Source organism: Pyrus communis, chromosome 10 (genome assembly GCF_041283825.1).
Source record: "Pyrus communis isolate YQ-2024b chromosome 10, ASM4128382v1, whole genome shotgun sequence".
NCBI lineage: Eukaryota > Viridiplantae > Streptophyta > Magnoliopsida > Rosales > Rosaceae > Pyrus > Pyrus communis.
The window spans coordinates 9,203,715-9,210,798 of record NC_142574.1 but is presented as its reverse complement, the minus strand read 5'-3'; the positions used below and the strand labels follow the sequence as shown (position 1 = coordinate 9,210,798).

The following is a 7,084-nucleotide window of genomic DNA, read 5'->3' as shown; positions in this document are numbered from 1 at the left end:
TGCACTTTAGGACATAAAACAAAGGGCCTAGCCCATTCTCTTCCCAAAAACCATCCTAACCCATGCATAACCTACCAATTTCAGCCACATGCACACAAAACCCATCTTGTGTCGTGCCTTCCCTTGCAATTCCAACCATCATACTTCATCATTGCAGCCACCATTCACCCTAGTTGTCACTCACATGCTTTCTCACCCTAGTTGTCATTCACATGCACTCTTAATCATTCATCCATTTTCTCACATGCACACAAAACACAAATTGCCGTGCATCCCCTTGCATTTCCAGCATTCCCCTTTGCATTTTCAGATTTCCACCAACCAATCTAGTTGTCATTCCACATGCATTCCCTTCTTTAATCATTCCTAGCTGCCATTCACATGCTCTCCCATCCATTCTCTCCCTATAAAACCATGCAATGCATTCATACAAACCATTCCATTCACCACAAATCAATCACACAACACACTAACACAAAACAGCCATCCTTCTTTGCCGTGCATATCCCTTCCATTTTCTGCATATTTTCTCCTCCATTGCAGCCACTCCAACCATTCCCCACTCCATTCCACATACACCTAAAGCCCTAAACATTTCCTTAGACCTTGTGCCACAACAAAGAGGAAGAGAAGAGGCCTAAACGTTCATACAATTCAAGTTTGAGTTGTTGGAATGTTTAGGTGTTTCTTTGATTTCAATGTTTAATTTCAAATCTCTTTGTCTTGTAAGTATGAGGAATTAAACCCCCTTTAGCTAGGGGGTGATTCGAAACCATGTTTATGCTTGCAATATGAATTGATTACCTTTGGTTGGAATTTCATAAGTTGTGGATTCAATTTGTTTAACCGTTTGATTGATAACTTATTTATGTATGTTTATTGAGAGTGCACGCTTAATTTTCATGCATGAATATGACGCTAGAATATAAGTGAGTTTCACCTAATAGTTATGAACTTATATTCACAAGTAGTGGAGGTTGCTTATAAACAATCGCGTTAAATGAATTCTTGGCATGAGTATCATGTTGTTCATAGTTACAAATGCCTTGTCGATGCTTATGATTTCCAAAGAACGTAACGATTCTAACTTGTATCTTTATCATGCTGTTCATATAGAGAACTTGTTAGGAATAATTTGATTGCGATGCATATTCATCCAATTCAATGATTCTAGGGAAATCTGAAGGTTAATTTAAGCGGACCTAATCAACTTGGAGCGTCGAGTTTCATAACTTATCGAAAGACCAACTGAAAATCCATCTTGTATGCAAGTGTAACATGTGTGGAGAAGAACCCCTTAGCTATTCCATCATCCATATTTTCATCACATTCATATTTACATTTTGCCCTTAATTATAATCTGTCCATTTAATTTAATCTCGTCCAAACACAATCCCCTCCATATTTTGTTAAGTCTTAGTCATTACAATCTATCTTATTTTGTGTTTTTAAGTATTTGGAGTCTTGTGTACTTGTTTTGAGTTCTTGTTAAGTAAGTTAAGTGTTTTAAAAGTTAGTTTTATTTATTTGAGTCAAGTGTTTAGCACCCCTAGTTAATCCCCGGTTAGAACGATCCCTACTTACATCATTACTACAATTGTCACAAATAGGGTTTAATTTGTGTGCGTATAAATCTCGCACCAATAGCCAAACATTCATCAATGATAGTATAAATACTTGACAATTAACATCAAAGCACACAATACAAGGTGGTAAACATACATAAATAAAAACCTTCAGGCTTACAACATGGCCTATGCCAAACAAACAACAAACTAGTACATTCAAAGTACATACAAAAAAAGAGGGCACTATGAGTCATCCTCATCTAAGGCTGAACCCCTGACAATATCACTCTACGTTTCAACCCCATCGCCATCACCACCATCCTCGACATCTCCAGAACCATCCTCACTCTCTCGAGACTGCTCACCGACACTAGCCTCATTATCAGAGTCATCCTTGCTACTAGGATCAACTGCGAGGATGAAGGCTTCACCTCTTTGTCGGTACTTATTCATCTCATCACGGTACTTTTAAATAATGTTTCCATTATCGTAACGCTCAAGGATGGCCATCCATTTCCTTTTCTCAAAATTAGCCGCCGGGAGGCAGTGAACTCTAGAGGCATCGTGAAAGGCCTAGGAACCTAAGAATTCATGCACGACAATGTTCCTCTCTGTTGGAATAGTCCTCTTCAGCCCAAAAACCTCAACCAAGGCACTGTCAAACTCCCCTTTAACCTTGGAAACTTCGAGGATAGTTGTCTCCAACTGTTTCTCAGTCACCTCCAATTATTTCTTGAGCCTCACATTCTCACCATTCCACCTTTTCAAACTCTCAAAGTTTTGATCCTTGAGGCGAATGGCCTCAGCCAAAGCTTTGCTCGTTTTTCTGGCGTTATTCACAAGCTACTTATTCTCTTTAAACTTTACCTTGTACCACTTGACCTCTCGTAGTCTGTCATCGTACTCGGTCATGACCAACATGACAAGATGATCATCACTACCAAGAAAAGGAGGGGAGAAAGTAAAGAAATAACAGAGTAACATTTACATAAGAAGATAGCCTCATCATCCGGTCACGATCTGATTCGTTCTCATCTAGCGGCTCGTTAAGCTCGTCAATAATGGATAGGCGTCCTGCCAGGCAATTATTGACATACCTGAAACTACTTGGTTGCATGGCAACCTTCAAGTCCTTCTAATGGATGTTGCCAACCTATTCCTTATACTTCCTCTTACAGCTGGAGCTAGGGTCACCTTCTTGGTCAGTGTCCTCCATGGTTGGAGGAAAGATGGGATTGATGGTAGGAAGAGGAGGCAACAGTCATCTCTCCTCCCCTGCAACTATGGCAGTAGCACACCCGATGTCCTCAGCTTCAGCCTTCTTTGAGGCAGTAATCTTGAGGACCTCCTCTTGCGACTTAGGTTTAAGGGCTGGCCTCACCCGGTGCTTATGAGCTCCCTTGTGAAACAAAATGTCGTATACTAGAACTAACATGGGTGTTTTCCCTTTCTTAGTGCTAGTCCCTCTTTTCTTGCTCACTTTCTCCACTGAACAAGAAAAATCAAAGTAAGGAATGCAACTTTGTAAAAGAAAGAAAGGGCGAAATGAAAGATAGAACTTACTTGCTCGTCTCTGGCACTCCGACACTAAGGGCTGGAAACCGTACTTTCGAAACAAAGGTCGTAGCTTGCCCAAATGTCTATCCTCCTTAGGCACCCTTAACATCTTCTCTACATCACCCAGCTCCCGTCCGGAAAATTTGATGGTGCCTTACGTCACTGCATGAAGGAAAATGTTAGACGTAAGAAGAAATCATAACAAATAGCAAACAATGCGAACAATGGATACATTACAACCTATAGTCTGGAAGTGGGTAGGGATACGTCGCTCAGGTGTGACACCCCTAACATGCTCCCAATCATTATAAAGAAAGCACCAACAATTTTTCCAAGTGCAGCACGCATTTTTCTTACCAAAGATAATACGCTATCTCTCACTCCGACATGCACACTCGGCATACCCAGTGCATGCCTTCATCGGGCGCATCTTATAGCAGTAGCGCCACTGATGGAAGAAAGGCTCACCTAACCCACATTCCATCCAAATAATATAAAACCCAATCAAGGTATCCCAAAAACCAGGATTAAATTGCCCAGGCGCATATCCAATGAAAGATAGCATCCGTTGCAACCACGGGTGCAAAGGTAGCTTCACCCCTAAGGTCAATAATATTTAGGTATAGAACATAACGTGACCCTTGGGCGGTTCAAAGGGCAATTCTTCATGATGTACCAAACGCATTCCTATACTATGGGGGATACTACATGACTGCCTTAGGGCCTCAAGCTGATTTTCGCTATCTAACAAGTTTTTCACTAAATGGTCCGATTTGAACTCATAGCGAAATATGGGTATGGCATCACAAAGAACCCCATCGCCCACTGACATGAAGGAAGAAGAACCAATATTGGCTAAGGTTTGACAATTGCGAAGATCATCCAACGTTTCTTTTATACAAGACTCTAACAAAGGCCCTGAAGACTCCAACATTGCAAGCTCAAACCTAGAGCTAGAGCTAGGGAAACCCTCATCACTAAGACTTCCAAACTCTAACATCTACAACAAACAGAAACAAACTTTATCACTACATGAAAGATCGAAACATAAGGAAGTTCCTAGGGCATGAAGAAAAGCTCAACCAGTTCATCATGTTCTTAACCAAATACATGATCACTCAAACAATTCAACAAGAATGAAAGTATGTGATCTAGTGGAGAAGAATACCAACCTGAAGATGGTGCAAAGCAATGCCGAAATCCATCTCAACTAGAGAACACTCTATCTTCAAAAATTACTACAAAATGAGCAAATGAAGGCAAGGTAAAGAGTGGAAATTTATCCTTCTTATATAAGTTCAACAGGACCAAAGAATTTCAAAATCCAAATTCAAATCATGAGAAAGCCCCACATGGAAAGTCTTCAAACTTCCACACAAGCTAGGGAGTTATCTAAAAAAAAAATGGAGGGGGAGCACAGCAACTTCATCAATGGAAGATAACTACAATTCTCAAAAGCTTCACACACTCTTGATCAAGATAGTGTGAAGCAAAACCAATTTATGGTGCCAGCAAAAGCTTCAACAAATCGAGGGCAACTACAAATGTCAAAAGCCTCACACACTCTTGATCAAGACAGTGTGAAGCAAAACCAATTTATGGTGACCAACACAAAGCTTCGCCTATAAAGCTTCAACCACAAAGCCTCACCTACAAAGCTTCACCTACAAAGCTTCAACTACCAAGCTTCACCTACAAAGCTTCAACCACAAAGCTTCACCCACAAAAGCTTCACCCACAAAGTTTCAACCACAAAGCTTCAACTACAAAGCTTCACCTACAAAGCTTCAACCACAAAGATTCACCTACAAAGCTTCACCCACAAAACTTCAACACTAAAACATTTAAAAGCTTCACACACTCTTGATCAATATAGTGTCAAGCTAAATCAACTTTGGTGTCCTAAAATAGCTTCAATCATTCAAGCTATATACCCAACCAAAAACCTACAATCAATAAACCCTACCTATTAAACTATTTTCCGAACACAAATCCTTGCTCCAAATAAACAAATTTTTTCCACAAAACCTAAGATTCTCTTGAATCTGTACAAAAACACGTGAGTAAAAATAAACATTTTTTGTTTTACACCCACAAGGTCCCAAGATTCTCCTTCTTATTTATTTATTTCTATATGTTTCCAAACATATTATAATAAGGTAAATAACAAGTCAAAGTTCCAAATTTAATGGTGAACAAAAGTACAAGAAATTCATCAGCAATGAAGGAGCTACAAAAACTAGAACCTCCCCCAAACTAGAAATCCAACCCAAGCAGCCTATTTCTCTCTCTCCCTCTTCCGTCTCATTTCATCTATCAAATTTCTGCAACTTCTGCTCTTCCCCAGTGGAGCTGAATTTTGAACATCTTATAGTTCTTCAGCAGATGAACAGCTTTCAAGAAGGAACTGTTTCTATTTAAGCGAAGGAAAAATTAGAGTGTTGAAGCTCCAAACATGACAGTCGAATTCCTGCAGATTTCAAAGTTGTTGTGATGTTTCGAAGATCTAGAAGTATTTAACCGTTAGTTCATTCTGAATTTTTGATACGTTATGGAAGAGATGATGAGGAACAACTTCGATGAAGAAAGTATGCTGATCTGAGCAAGAAAAAATGGAGTTTCGAAACTCACAACAGGTCTAACGGATTGACAGAAAAATGATGAATAGTCACTCATCATACCTGAATTTCTGGATTTGTACTACTCCAATGGATCTCAAATTTGGATATGTTGTAGTTCACAAGTTAAGGAACAACTTCGATAAAGAAAGTATGCTGATCTGAGCAAGAGAAAATGGAGTTTCGAAACTCACAACAGGTCTGACGGTTGACAGATAAATGATGCACAGTCACTCATCATGCCTGGATTTCTGAATTTGTACTGCTCCGATGAATCTCAATTTTGGCTATGTTGTAGTTCACAAGTTAAGGAACAACTTTCATGAAGATGGCTTTGCGATTTAAGCTACAAAGGATGGTGTTATATTGAAGAGTTACAGAGGAGAACAATCGGAGCTGCGCAGAGAAGATAAACAGGCTGAGGAAGAAGCACGTGACCTGCTGTGTAGTTAGGGCACAGAAAAACCTAGTCAAAGACTGGGCCTTCTACTTCGGGCCTGGTTACCATTTTCAAAAAAAAAAAAAAGTTGTAAAGGGCTAGGGCTCTCTTTTTCCATTGGGCCTAACAACCTTCAAAAAAAATATGAATAAAGGGTTTTGAACTACCACTTAGAAAAGAAAAGGGTGAGGTTTTCTTAATTTGGAAACTTGACTACTAGCAAGACACCTTTTTCATCAACTCTCTCGACCGGAGACTTGGGGGACTCCTACCATATGCTACTACACCTCGATACTCGGAAGTTTCGCGACTACTTAGTGACTTGGACATTTCAAGTCCCCAATTAAGAAGCTTTCCTCACTTGGGAAATTAAGGGAGCACTATTTCAATCTACAGGATCCACACACGAAGTTTCAACTTGCAAACTCCAACAAAAGAAAAAATTCAAAGAACTTAGTAAAGGATGCCTTAGTGTATTTAACACAACATGTTGAATGAAGTAAAGCTTATTTATTGATATCTTCGATAAATTACAAATACGTGCATACACATGAATCAAAACAAACAAACAGGAAAGGGCCTTCACAAAGTTTGCTCATGAGAAGTCTCAGCACTTGGCAATGCCCCAGAAATAGGAAGCATCTGAAGGTGATCATTTAGAGCCTCAGTACTAGGCAGAACCCCAGAAAGAGGAGGCACCAGAGGTTGATCATTTGGAGCTTTAATACATAGTACAGCCCTAGAGGTAGAAGGCAATAAATGCCTTTCGAACAAACTCATAAACCTCTGATGATCATTTAAAATCTGACCCTTAGATCATCTTCGTAGCATAGCTATATGCGAGCCTATGCAACTGTTTATTCTCGTGCTTAAGCCCTCTGATCTCTTGTTTGAGACTTATC

General features: G+C 39.7%; 1 long non-coding RNA gene across 1 annotated transcript; it reads right to left on the bottom strand.

Moving 5' to 3' along the window:
- Positions 1-1,662: 1,662 nt before the first annotated feature.
- LOC148693481 (uncharacterized) lies at positions 1,663-3,280 on the bottom strand. The gene is made up of 2 exons (XR_015952710.1): positions 3,132-3,280; positions 1,663-3,056 (listed from the first exon to the last, which is right to left on the bottom strand). It is a non-coding gene; the product is annotated as an uncharacterized LOC148693481 (long non-coding RNA).
- Positions 3,281-7,084: the final 3,804 nt, after the last annotated feature.